This window comes from Scyliorhinus canicula, chromosome 6 (genome assembly GCF_902713615.1).
Source record: "Scyliorhinus canicula chromosome 6, sScyCan1.1, whole genome shotgun sequence".
NCBI classification, from domain to species: domain Eukaryota; kingdom Metazoa; phylum Chordata; class Chondrichthyes; order Carcharhiniformes; family Scyliorhinidae; genus Scyliorhinus; species Scyliorhinus canicula.
Genome location: NC_052151.1, coordinates 195835866 through 195850387, shown reverse-complemented (window position 1 = coordinate 195850387; position 14522 = coordinate 195835866). Strand labels below are relative to the sequence as shown.

Sequence of the window (14522 nt, the reverse complement as noted above, 5' to 3'; positions counted from 1 at the left end):
AAGCCCGCCCACTCTTTAAAGCCACACTACTTCCCCTGTCAGCTGAGGTGCGCCAGGCCTTCAACTGCATCAAGGAGGACATCGCCAAAGCAGCCATGCGGGCAGTGGATGAATCCACCCCCTTTCAGGTTGAGAGCGACGCCTCAGAGGTAGCTCTTGCAGCCACTTTAAATCAGGCAGGGAGACCAGTCGCATTCTTCTCCCGTACCCTCTCCGCTTCGGAACTCAGACACTCGGCAGTCGAAAAAGAAGCACAAGCCATTGTGGAGGCTATTCGTCACTGGAGGCACTACCTCGCAAGTAGGAGATTCACCCTCATCACCGACCAAAGATCGGTTGCCTTCATGTCTGACAACTCACAAAGGGGCAAAATTAAAAACGATAAAATTCTGCGGTGGAGGATCGAACTCTCCTCCTATAGCTACGATATTAAGTATCGACCGGGGAAGCTTAACGAGCCCCCAGATGCCCTATCCCGCGGGACGTGCGCCAGCGCACAGAACGACCGCCTGAAAGTCATCCACAACGACCTCTGTCACCCGGCTCGCCCACTACATCAAAGCCCGAAATCTGCCTTTCTCCACTGAGGAGGTAAAAGCTGTCACCAGAGACTGCCCGATCTGTGCGGAGTGCAAACCGCACTTTTTTAGACCAGACAGGGCCCATCTGGTCAAGGCTTCTCGGCCCTTTGAACGCCTCGCAATCGATTTCAAAGGGCCGCTCCCCTCAACTAACAGGAACGTTTACTTCCTAAACGTCATAGATGAGTTCTCCCGCTTCCCCTTTGCTATCCCGTGCCCCGATATGACCTCCCACACAGTCATTAGGGCCCTGCATAGTATCTTCACCCTGTTTGGTTTCCCCAGCTACATACACAGCGACCGGGGTTCATCCTTCATGAGCGACGAGCTGCGTCAGTACCTGCTCGACAAGGGCATCGCCTCGAGCAGGACTACCAGCTACAACCCCAGGGGGAACGGGCAGGTGGAGAGGGAGAATGCGACGGTCTGGAAGACTGTCCTACTGACCCTCCGGTCCAGGAATCTCCCAGTCTCCCATTGGCAGGATGTCCTCCCAGACGCACTCCACGCTATTAGGTCACTCTTATGCACCGCGACCAACCAGACCACTCACGAGAGCCTCTTTATCTTTTCCAGGGGCACTACCACGGGGGTCTCACTCCCGGCATCGCTGAAGACACCCGGCCCTGTACTCCTGAGGAAGCACGTTAGAGTACACAAAACTGGCCCCCTTGTAGAGAAGGTACGCCTGCTTCACTCAAACCCCCAGTACGCCTTCGTAGAGTTCCCTGACAGCCGTCAGGTAACCGTATCCCTCCGGGACCTAGCACACGCTGGATCCAACATCCCCACTATCACTGCAGGGGTACCCCTCACTCGACACACCACCCAGCTGGACCCTCTCGCTCCTGAGCCCACTAGCTCGCTACATTTGTTTTGCGCACCCGCACCGGCTAACCCCCCAGCGCCCCCAATCCCCAGTCGAACCAGACGGGTATGGAGCTCGGGCGGAATCACCCCCGGAGTCCGCCATCGTACCCGAACCCACAACACCCATCAAGCCACCACAAGAGGCTGCAACCCCGGTGCTCTGCAGATCGCAGCGGACGACTCGACCACCAGACAGACTCAATTTATGAACCACCACCTCACCATCCGCCCACGGCTCCTCCCCCTGGACTGCTGTATAAATATCGATGCCCAGAGCCAGCCGACCAGTTCATCGAGAGTTAAACGTGTAACAGGCTGTCTCTGTAGCAAGTAGATTAAAACCACTGTTCATATCTCAAAGCACGTGTCTAGTGAATTGATGGTCTCATCATGAATATTCTACCCCACAGAGTATTATATCAATAAACTACATTATCTGATTTAAAATATTATTCTAACTCATAATTTTAAGTTATGCTAATATTACTTTTACGATGTTGCACTGTATAGGGAACAGAATACAGGAACTTGAATGAGATCATCTGTTTTACGGTAAACATTAAGACCAACGTTTTACATCCTGGCTGACGGAAGAAATTGTTGGATGGATTGAACCATTTTCAGGCCGGGAACTCATCACACTTTAGGTAAGCTGTCCAGTGCTTCAGCATCAAGGTTAGTCATCCAGTAGCTCCGTGAGCAAACTAAGCCCCACAAAAAAGGAGAGGGAAGTACATGGGGCAGAAACGGAATGCCTACCTTGCAGCTGGCTGCAATATTTGAATTCTTCTGCATCAAAAAAAGTGTTCCAGGTGCATTTTGGAGCCATCATCAGTGGCTAGTCAGGCGACTCGATGCCTTGTATAAATGGAGAGCGTGCACATTATACATGCTCTGTCCTTTCCATTGCAACCAATAGAACCTTGATTTGGATAAGGGAGGGTCCAGACAGTTTTGCCAGGTTTTCTCCATGCCCATGCTTTACAAGTTCACTTGAAAATTGCATGAAGTAGAATCCAAAAGGTTGGCATTGTTGCCCATGTCAATTACAAGGGGTCACGATTTCAAGGTGAGAGGGGGAAAGTTGAAGGGAGATGTGCGTGGAAAGTTTTTTACACAGAGGGTGGTGGATGCCTGCAACGCTTTGCCAGCGGACATGGTAGAAGCGGGCACGATAGCATCATTTAAGATGCATCTGGACAGATATATGAACGGGCGGGGAACAGAGAGAAGTAGATCCCTTGAAAATAGGCGGCAGGTTTAGATAAAGGATCTGGATCGGCGCAGGCTGGGAGGGCCGAAAGGGCCTGTTCCTGTGCTGTAATTTTCTTTATTCTTTGTTCTTTGTATGTCGACCTCCGCCTTAGAGATGGCACTTTCCTGCACCTTTTCAGATAATGCCATCACCCTCAGATCATCGGGGGTGAGAGTCCATAGGTCCGGGAGGCCTCTCCGGTCTTCTCCTAATCCATTCTGTTCAGGGCCGTCTGTTCCTAGGAGACATGTAATGGACATGGTGAGATGCATGGAGGCGAATTACACGGGGTGTCTATAGCTGGTGGCAAGTGTGTGAAAGGCACATGGCCACATAGGACACTCCAGGTGTTGGGGTTTGATGCAGGGTGGGATGTGAGGTCAGGTGTGGGCCGGTGGGTTTTAATTGGCCTCTATGGGAGTGGGGTGTGATATGAGGAGTGAGAGACAGGAGCCAGGTGAACAGAGGTGGTGGTTCACCGAAGCTGCCCGAAGGAGGTCATTCATCTTCTTGCAGAACTGCTTGCGAGTCTGCCTGGTGAATCTCACGGCGCTGAGCACCTTCAACATCTCCTCCCAAGCCCAATTAATGATTGTGGGAGGTAGCCTCCCCATCCTGGGGAAGAGGGTCCCACCTCTCCTCCACCACATCTAACATTCTCTCGAGCTCTACATCCGCGAAGCATGGTGCTGCTCTTTGTGGAGCCATCTTCCTGGCTGGAATGAGTGGTATGGTGAGTGGAGTGCTTATAAGGAGCTCCAGATAGTCAAGTTTTCAAGTGCCAATTCCAGCCCCAACAACTCTGACAGCAGCGGGAATGAGAATTGCTCTCGATTCATGTGGGCAGAGAGCTGGCATGTCCTGAATTGCTCCATGAATAGCGCCCCCAATGGGAACGTCAATTCAGTCCTGGTGTCAACACTTAAGTCTCCCAAATGGAGAATTTCAGCCATTGTTGTAATGTAGAAACATGGCAGCCAATATACAAACAGCAAATTTTGCAATAATACAGATAATTTGTTTTTTTATATTAGTTAAAGGATAAATATTGGTCAAGACAGCAGAGATAACTTCCCTCTCCTTTGAAATAGTGCTATGGGATCTTTTGCTACATTACCTGTGAAGGCAGGTGGGGCCTTGGTTTAATGTCTCATCTGCATTGATACTCGAGTATCAGCCTAGATTTTTTCCCCCAAGCCCTGGAGCGAAACTTGAACCCAGAACTTTGTGGCTTTTCAGCCCTCAGCACTTTTGTCTAACAACTATCCATCTCAGTGTTTAAACTTTCAGGTTTACCTCCAACCTCGTCAACTGTTTGTGGGAGAATGTTCCAGACATCCATTACCTTTTGTGTGTAGATGTGTTTGCTGACATCACCTCTGAAGAGCTCAGCTCTAATTTTAAAGTTATGTCCCCTTGTTCTGGACTCACTACCAAAGGAAATAATTGCTCTCTACCCTATCAAATCCTTGAATCACCGAAAACAATTCAATTAGGTCAGCACTCAATGTCTACCATGAAATCGGTGCTAATAATTTAACTCTGGTATCATTTTGATCCCATTTCGTTATATCTCCTTCCTGAGGTACTGTGCCAATCGCTGAATATAGTTCTCCAATATGAAGAGCTATAATTTAATATCCTCCGCCTCTTGCAGGTACCATGCCCGTGGAGGATTTGATAACCATTGGCCTCCGTTGAATTGGTCCATGATAATGCTGTGTTTTTGTCATTGCCTATTGCAGTATGGCTGACCAGGAAAATCCCTCGCTCTTACTGCTGCCATCAGGCATATTGGATGGATTTACAGACTGACAATACACCTGTTTTGCCACATTATGAATGCACCTTCCTTGAGCACCAATCCTGGAGTGGGAGCTGAACACGGAGGGCGCGATTCTCCACTCCCCACGCCAGGTGGGAGAATCGCGGGACGGCCGGGCGACTCACGACACGCCCCCCGCGATTCTCCCACCCCCCCCGCCCGGGAGAATCGCCGCTCGCCGTTTTTCCCGGCGACCGGCGATTCTCCGGCCCTAATGGGCTGAGCGTGCCGTTCCCGCCCGGTTCACGATGGCGGCAACCACACGTGGTCGCTGCCGTCGTGAACATGGGCGCCAAACGTAAGTGTGTGGCTTGTGGGGGGCGGAGAAGGGATTGAGCAAGCGTCAAGGCCTGGCGGCCGAGAGTTATGGAGCGCTGCTCCTAGCCCCCCGGGTGGGGGTGAATAGGGCGAGAGGAGCGGCCTCCGAGGCCGTCGTGAAACTCGACCGAGGTCACGACGGCCCTCCCGATTTTTACCGGGAGTGGAGAATTCCGCCCAGAGATTCTGACTAAGAATGAGTGCATCACAAGACCTCGGAACATAACATCCGTCCCTTTCTAGTCCAGCCCAGTTGGGATTGCAGCAAACATTTCCTTTTTAATTATATTTTAGATCCGCCAACTCGCTGTCAATGACACCTGTACTAGGATTCCTAAGTCTCTCTGTTCATCCACATTTTTTCATTATTTAGGGAACACTCTGATCTCTCTTTCTAAGGTCCAAGAGGGTGATGCATCGTTTCCCATATTGAATGGCAGTTACTGCAATGTCATTTCACCTATCAATGCCACTTTGAAACTTTTTGCTTCCATCTACCTGAAGGTAGGCAAAGCATGGGGTGGTGGTTGGGAAAGGGTGGCGCGTTTCCAAAGCTCCTGACCACCAACTTCAACAGTTGATCCCCGCTGGCTACAGTGCTTCACTGGACTACCTGAGACTTAACACGGTCATTGCAAAGGTCCACTTATGTGAAACTTGGATGGCATCTTTTTATAGTGGATTCGCTTTGACATAGAATCATAGAATGGTTCCAGCACAGGAGGTGGCCATTCAGCCTGTCGTGCCCATGCTGTCCCTCTGCAAGAACAATTCTGACTCCCCTCTAACTGCTCCACCCTCTACCAACACACAAGACAAACAAACAATTACAGAAGGAGGGAAGGGTGGAAAAATAATAAGGATTAAGGTCAAAAGATAAGTCTTGGCTCCAGATGGTGGATGTTTTGGTAGCCGATGCTTCAATCCCACTGGTTGATCAAAGTCACTGGTTTACAGCAGGCAGTGGTCTTCCTTGCAGAATCATTCATTCAGGGATGCCGCAGGTTAGAGAATGAAGGACTTACAGGCAGCAAGCTTTCTGTAGACACTTTATTTCTTACTTGGGCAGCACGGTAGCATGGTGGTTAGCATAAATGCTTCACAGCTCCAGGGTCCCAGGTACGATTCCCGGCTGGGTCACTGTCTGTGCGGAGTCTGCACGTCCTCCCCGTGTGTGCGTGGGTTTCCTCCGGGTGCTCCGGTTTCCTCCCACAGTCCAAAAATGTGCGGGTTAGGTGGATTGGCCATGCTAAATTGCCCATAGTGTTCTAAAAAGTAAGGTTAGGGGGGGGGGTTGTTGAGTTACGGGTATAGGGTGGATACGTGGGTTTGAGTAGGGTGATCATGGCTCGGCACAACATTGAGGACCGAAGGGCCTGTTCTGTGCTGTACTGTTCTATGTTCTAATCTGGGCCTTCAGCTCAATGTTTGACCCCAGGCCTCTGGCCTCCATGAAGTCAGCCTTCTGGACAGGATCATCAAACTCTGAACCTTCCCTGCACAGCCTGTGATGTTTCTGCTGTAAACAGATTCATCCAGGCGTTCTTCCAGTTCAGAAAGGTTTCCGAGAAGGTTTCTGGGCCAATACACCGACCACCAGCCAAGTCAATCAAAGTGAGTCATCGCTGACGCCTTCTGGATTCTCCCTGCCTTAATTAAAGGCACAGGCCATTGCCTCTGCTTGAGTTAAAGATACAGGCTGCATTAAAATCACATGTCCAGTACTCATCCATGGGTCAAATAGCAAAAATAAAAGAAAGGAACAAACACGAAACAAACAGGAGGGACCCTTGCAAATTCCCTTTTGAATGGCTTGCTTGAATTCGCCCATATCCTAACCACTTACTGTGTGAAAAAGCTTTTCCTCGTGTCACAATTACTTCTATCAATCATCTTAAATTTAGAGCCGGATTCTTCCACCCCGCCCGCCTCAAGATCGCCATGGGCAGGACGTGGACCAGGTAACCTCAGGTGGGAATTTCCGGTGTCCGGGCGGGCGAGGCGAAGAATCCGGCCTTGGTGACCAACTTCATTCTCGATCCTTCAACCAATGGGAACTGTTTCTCTCGATCTACTCTGTTTAGACCCTCACCATTTTGACACCTCTATCGAATCTCCTCTCAACCTTCTCTTGTCCATGGAGAGTCAGCCTTCTGGAGAGGATCATCAATCTCTGACCTTTCCTGCACAGCCTGTGATGTTTCTGCTGTAAACAGATTCATCATTTATTCATTCTTCCTTCCAAAATTAAACATTTTACACTTGCCAGAATTAAATTTACAGGACATATTTACAGGAGGCTTGTTTATTACAGTGGGAGAGCCATGAAGATATGAGTAAGCATTTGGAAGATGGCGGACGGGGCGGCACGGTGATGCACGACTGCTGCCTCTGTCACGTTAGGTACACTGTCTAACACTGGCTGCAACTGGATGCAGCTTAGATCAGAAAGATATTCCAGACTTTGAAGTTAGTTCAATCAGGTTTATTGAACTAATAGCACAGTTAGCACAGTTCTCTGTGAGTTCGACTCTCTGCTAACTTAAGTGTGGTTACTCTGTCTGACTGAACCAAACTAGCTCTTAGCCACGTGGTGGAGGTGTGAGATTGTAACAACACCCTTGACTGACTCTCTAGATGTTCATCAGTGGAAAGAGGCGGAGTATGAGTGCCTGGTGTCTTTTATAGTCAGATCCCACCCCTGAGTGTCCTGTCTGCTTATTGGTCATGTCCTGTTCTCTGTGCCCATTAGCTGCTTGTTTGTATATCATTATGAGTGTCTGCATATCATGACATCTCCCTTTTTTTATGTTTGGATGACAGATGTGAACGTATTTACAAGAATAGGCCAATATTGACATATATACATGCAGTGATGTGAACATGTGTACATGTGAAAACAGCTGTCTAATGCGAGAACACAGAACATAGCAAACAGAGCAAATGTTCATAAGTCCAGTCTCTGTGGCTTGCGTCTGATCCTGGTCGACCGCCGGAGAGGTGGTGGTGGGGACGACAGCGCCTTGATGGGCGGGATTGAAGCCTGACTGGTGGCCTCGTGAGTCGAGGTATCAGGAGGTGGCAAAACAACAGAAGGAAATGGAGAAGAATGTGGTTGCGGGCAGGCAACTTTGCGCAGTGCCCGTCTGTTTCGTTGCACAACAGAACCATCAGCCAGACGCACAACATACAAGCGGGGGCAGCCTGTCGAACAACGACAGCTGGAGCCGACCAGCCTCCATCAGGGATCTTGACCCGAACAGTGTCTGACGGGGATAACACGGGTAAATCGGTGGCATGAGCATCATAGCCCTGTTTTTCTGGTCTCGGAGTTGCTGCACCTTCTGCAGCACCGGGAGGTGATCCAGGTTTGGCACGTGTATGGCTGGAAGTATCGTTCACAGGTCCCTGTTCATCGGGTGTTGAGCCGGCGACGTGCCAGTGGACAGTGGGGTCGCCCTGTACGCAAGCAGCGCAAGGTGAATGTCAGACGCAGAATCCTGTGTGGAATTACAATCCGGTCCTGTTTGAGGAGGATACCATCAACCACCATCAGGTCGTCTTTTACATTGAAAAATTGAGGGCACTGCCCTTTTTGCCAGCCATTGGCTAGGTGTTGCATAACACGCTGCAAGAGGGGGATCTTTGGCTGTCTCCTCACGGATACGAATCACCTTCTCATCAGATGCCAATAGGGTGCTAGCACACAGCTGCACCTGTGACTCAACCTGTGACTCAATTTGCCGGATGACGTTCGGAGGTTCACTAGGCACGATGGAGCAGGACAGTGTATCGTCAATGATGGTGATGGAGCGGGGGTGATGGAGCGGGGGTGATGGAGCGGGACAGTGTATTGGCAATGATGGTGATGGAGCAGGGGTGATGGAGCGGGGGTGATGGAGCAGGACAGCGTATCGGCAATGATGAGCTCATTGCCAGGCGTGTAGACCAGGTCAAAGTGGTACCTTCTGAGTTTGAGGACAATGCACTGCCACCGAGGTGTCATGTCATTAAGGTCCTTGTGGATAATGTGGACCATGGGCATGTGATCCGTTTCGACTGTGAATGTTGGCAAGCCGTAGACATAGTCGTGAAACTTGAGAATGCCAGAGAAGGCCCAGGCATTTCTTCTTGATTTGTGTTGAGATTTTTGTTTCTCTGTCTGGGTCGAAAAATGCCAATACAGGTGCCAGTGGTGAGCTTGGCTTTCAGCTCCAACCACTCTGCCTGATGGGCCGCCTTCCACTCGAAGGCAGTGGACATCTTCACTAGGTTTCGTAGGGCCATGGTATGTGAGGTCATGTTTGGGATGGACTTGCCCAGAAAATTGATCATGCCCAGGAAGCGCAATACCGCCGCCTTGTCTTCCGGAACCTTCACGGTTGCGAAGGCCGTGACCTTGTCTGTGTCCGGGCGCAGGCCCTGCTGAGAGATCTGGTCACCTGGGAACTTGAATGGCGACACGCCAAAGCAACATTTGGCCCTGTTCAGCTTCAGGCCATTGGCGTGGACACGGCGGAATACCTGCTGGAGACGGGAAACATGCTCCTCAGGGGTCGTGGTCTATATGTTGACGCCGTCCACGTACACACGCAAAGTGCCCATCCCGTCAAACACATCTGGATACTGAGCGAGGATGTCATCAATGCCAGCCTGATGATCCATGTTGGAGGATGTCGTTGAATAAACCCGCTGCACTAGGTTTAGCTTTTTGCAGTCATACGCGCCCAGTAGAGATGCCCTGTCCGGCTGCTGGAAGGACCTTGGGGGGCTTCTTGATGTGTTTGAAGCCTGCCTGCGAGAGGTGGTTGGCAGAAGCACCTGTGTCCAGCTTGAACTGGATGGAGCAGCAGTTGACCTGCATCACCGCATGCCATTCGTCCTCCGAATCCACAGCGAGGATGGACTGAATGCAGGATGAGTTAGGCGTGGCATGTTCACGTGTGGTAATGATGTCCACTTGGTAGGCGGACCCTTGGCACTCGCCCTCTGGATCCGTTGTACTGCCAGGATCAGAATCCTGTAATCGTCGTTGCACATTCTGGACGCACCGTCATCGGAATTGAGAGCGCTGGCCTCTGACTGGTGGTGCAGACATGCATAAGGCTGCACAGTGTCCAGGCTTCCCGCAGTTTAAACATCACCTGCCTCTTGCAGGGCAGTGTCCCTTTAAGTGGGCGTTGCCACAGTTCAGGCTCGTCATGACGTCGGCGTCGTTACGCGGTGTATGTTGTTACACATGCGCAGTGCGGTACGTAGAAGTCTGCTCCTGCGCAGTGTGGGTGTCGGCCGCTTCGTTATCCCGTTCGCATCGCGCATGCGTGGGGCTCCGGGAAAAGCGCGCAAGAAGGCCACTGTCTTCAATGCTGAGGCACTGCATCCGGGAGATGGCCTGCACACTCACTTACTCGTGGGAGGCACGTTTCTCATTTTCAGCCGATTTGTATTGCGAATACCAATTTTTTGCGTGCTCATGCACTGTACATGTTTCAGTTGCGACTGACAGGGTCATATTCTTGATTTTTAAGAGCTGCTCTCTCAGAGGATCAAAGTGAACTCTAAACACGATTTGGTCTCTGATCATGGAGTCAGCACTATCACCAAAGTTGTAGGACAGCTCTAGCAGGAGGAGGCTAGTTAATAAGGAGTTGAAAGATTCACTTTTACCTTGAAGACGTTGTTTGAATATGTAGCGCTCGAAGATTTCATTGGTGTCCACTTCACAGTGACGATCAAACTTGTCCGGGATGGTCTGAAGCTTTGTCTTGCCATGGCCTTCGGTGAAGTTAAACGAGTTGAAGAGTTTGATGGCTTGATCACCTGCTGTCGAGAGGAGAAGCGCGATCTTTCTTCCATCAGACGCACCCTCGAGGTCTGAAGCTTCGATGTACAGCAGAAACATTTGCTTGAATACCTGCCAGTTGGCACTGAGATTGCCGGCGGTCCTGAGCTGGTGAAGAGCCTGAATCTTTTCCGTGGTGCCGGGATACATTTGCTGGTTGTCACGGAACGGACTGAGGTAAGCCACCTTAAATTAGGAGTCTCCTGGTATCATGTCGTGTCAGGTACACTGGTCTAACACTGGCTGCAATTGGATGCAGCTTAGATCCGAAAGATACTCCAGACTTTGAAGTTAGTTCAATCAAATTTATTGAACTAATAGCACAGTTAGCACAGTTCTCTGTGAGTTCGACTCTCTGCTAACTTAAGTGTGGTTACTCTGTCTGACTGAACCAGACCAGCTCTTAGCCATGAAATGAAAAATGAAAATGAAATGAAAATCGCTTATTGTCAAGAGTAGGCTTCAATGAAGTTACTGTGAAAAGCCCCTAGTCGCCACATTCCGGCGCCTGTCCGGGGAGGCTGGTACGGGAATCGAACCGTGCTGCTGGCCTGCTTTAAAAGCCAGCGATTTAGCCCAGTGAGCTAACCCAGCCCCATGTGGTGGAGGTGTGAGATTGTAACAACACCCTTGACTGACTCTCTGGATGTTCCTCAGTGGAAAGAGGCGGAGTGTGAGTGCCTTGTGTCTTTTATAGTCAGATCCCACCCCCGAGTGTCCTGCCGGCTTATTGGTCATGTCCTGTTCTCTGTGTCCATTCGCTGCTTGTCTGTATATTATTGTGTGTGTGTCCGCATATCATGACAACCTCATGGCACTGAAGACCCGGGTTCCATTGCTGCCTCGGGTCACTATCCGTTTGGAGTTTGCAAATTCTCCCCGTGTTTGCAGTTCAACCCCCCCCCCCCCCCCCCCCCCCCAACAACCCAAAAGACGTGCAAGCTCTGCTAAATTATCCCTTAATTGGAAATAATTGGGTCCTCTAAATTTATTTTCAAAAGGGAATGGAGCGTAATTGTGGGATTTGGGCATCAGGACTTGCAACCAATTTCATTGCAAAACAAAATGTTGCTCATACTAAAATCAATGTCACTAACATGTGGGAGCCAACAAGGAAATTCACCCAGTATGTTACAGTGTAGCAGCGATGGTAATTTGCTTTGTTTCTATGTAAGTGCATAAGAGTCACAATTCATTAGTGTCTGAAGACTAAATCAGTTGTGATTCATAATGCTATTTCTTTTCAGTAAAAGCAGGTCCTCAAAATGCCAGCAGTTTATTGATGGGTTTTTGAAATAACATTCTGAGATGTGTCACACCATGATGATTCATCAAAGTGCCTTATACAATTGGCTTTTAATTTCACCGCAATGAATAACGCGCCAGCAACTAATGCCGAAAGGATAATTCAAAGACAATAAGCAAATGTTTCCTCTACTGATCTTATTTGCTTAAACTCTCACAGGGAAAATTTTTTTTTTTTAAATGCAAATAGAGCAATAGTGCCCATCGGGTAAATTCCCAGCAGGAAACAGGGTCAAAGGCTGAGCTCTGATCAGTGGTGACAATTCTCCGTGTGTCAAACCCTTTCAGTATGGCAGCAGTCTCGCTTCTGGGTCAAGAGATTAAAGGTTTGAATCTCACACCTGAGACTTGGGCACAAAGTCACTGAGGACGTGCTGCACTGATGTAGGTATCGTCTTTGAGATGAGGTGCCAAACGTCAGTCTTCTCAGCTGGAAGATCCCATACGCTGTTTCAAAGTTGAGTTCCCCCAGTGACCTGACCAAGGTTTATCCCTCAACCAGCTCATTAAAGAAGATGAGGTGGGCATATCACATTGCTTTTTGGGAACCTGCCTGCTGTACTTTATACACAAGTAGGCTTACATTAACACTGCAATGAAGTTACTGTGAAAATCCCCTAGTCGCCATATTCCAGCACCTGTTCAGGTGCACAGAGGGAGAATTCAGAATGTCCAATTCGCCTAACAGCACATCTTTCGGGACTTGTGGGAGGAAACCGGAGCGCCCGGAAGAAACCCACCCAGACACGGGGAGAACGTGCAGACTCCGCATAGACAGTGACCCAAGCCGGGAATTGAACCTGAGACCCTGGCGCTGTGAAGCAACATTGCTAATCACTGTGCTGCCCATGTCATTACATTACAACAGTAAGGCGACTTCACAAGTACATCACTGGCTGTAAAACACGTCCTGAGATCACGAAAGACAAGGTAGAAATGCAATTCTTCCTCTCAGTCACCGCACTGCATTTTAAACACTTGGGAACCTTGTTCTCAACCAGGAACTGCAAGGTCACAATATCGGAATTTCTAGCCTTCACTCTGCCTTGAGTTTGCCTTGAGTGCATGCATCAGTGACTTCACACTAGATTTTCCAATATAATTCTAACCAGTCCATAAAGGCTTAATTTAGTAGCACGTGTGTGAAGCCGAATAATGCATTGTGGAGTCAGGGGACAGAAAGCAGGAATTCCTAAAAATACACAGGCTTGGTTTGATGAACAAAATCCTCGAGAACATTGATGAATATGCACACAGCGTTGCGTGATCCATTACTAGTCACAGAGTCTGTTGTCAATATGGAGGAGCACGGAGGAGTCTGTCTCCAACCAGGGGCTGGTTTAGCTTAGGGGCTAAATCGCTGGCTTCTAAAGCAGACCAAGCAGGCCAGCAGCACGGTTCAATTCCCGTACCAGCCTCCCCGGACAGGCGCCGAAATGTGGCGACTAGGGGCTTTTCACAATAACTTCATTGAAGCATACTCGTGACAATAAGCGATTTTCATTTTTCATTTCATTTTCATTTTTGGTGCAAGGCATCATGCAGAGTTTGGTCCCATCCTTCACAGCATGGGCACAGAAGCTCAGGCTGCTGTCACGAGATCCATGAGACTGTTGCCAGCATGGCTGGGGATCTGAGTGCTTAATAGACTCGCAGGCTTTCACAGCAGATTGCGAGGACTACTGAGGCGTTTCCCCATGATGCTGTGGAGCATGAACATGTCGCCCACGCTCAGGGTGACCGCATTCCCTTTCCCACCACTGCCGGTCTGCCAGTGCCCTTGTTTTTACCTGTCAGCCAGCCCTGTCTTCTGCTGAAAAAGTACAGTCTGAAGCTGGGTTCTCAAGGCTCAGAGCTGTACCACCTCTCTTTTAGGCCCCGGTGGGATCTAACAGTCAAGCCCACATTATTTTTTTTTTAAGTACAACAAGGTAATCGATAATCCCTACAGTCCAGAAGGAGGCCATTCGGCCCATCGTGTCTGCACTGACCCTTCGAATAAACACTCTACCCATGTCCACTCCCCCGTCATAACTGTAACCCAAAACCTAACTTGCACATCCTGGGACACTAAGGGGCAATTTATCATGGCCAATCCACCTAACCTGCAAATCTTTGGACTGTGGGAGGAAACCGGAGCTCCTGGAGGAAACCCACGGAATCACAGGGAGAAAGTGCAAACTCCAGACAGACAGTGACCTGAGGCTGCAATTAAATCCTGGTCCCTGGTGCTGTGAGGCAGTGGTGCTAACCACTGCAAACAAAAGCTACGATATCAATGCTGAATGGAAGAAAAACCTTTACATGGAACATAGAACAGTACAGCACAGAACAGGCCCTTCGGCCCTCGATGTTGTGCCGAGCCATGATCACCCTACTCAAACCCACGTATCCACCCTATACCCGTAACCCTTACTTTTTTTTACGGACACTACGGGCAATTTTTCATGGCCAATCCACCTAACCTGCACATCTTTGGACTGTGGGAGGAAACCGGAGCACCTGGAGGAAACCCACGCACACAGG

The 14522-nt window shown here is 49.6% G+C and overlaps 1 protein-coding gene and 1 long non-coding RNA gene across 19 annotated transcripts in view; one reads left to right on the top strand and one right to left on the bottom strand.

Annotated features, from left to right (window-relative positions):
* eys (eyes shut homolog) overlaps positions 1 to 14522 on the bottom strand; it is a 3376609-nt gene that overhangs the window by 1392748 nt on the left and 1969339 nt on the right. The gene's annotated exons all lie outside the window — the stretch shown is intronic.
* LOC119967767 overlaps positions 1 to 14522 on the top strand; it is a 234003-nt gene that overhangs the window by 143870 nt on the left and 75611 nt on the right. The window contains exon 2 of the long non-coding RNA XR_005461068.1: positions 1962 to 2098. This is a non-coding gene — a long non-coding RNA (uncharacterized LOC119967767). The remainder of the gene's footprint in view (positions 1 to 1961; positions 2099 to 14522) is intronic.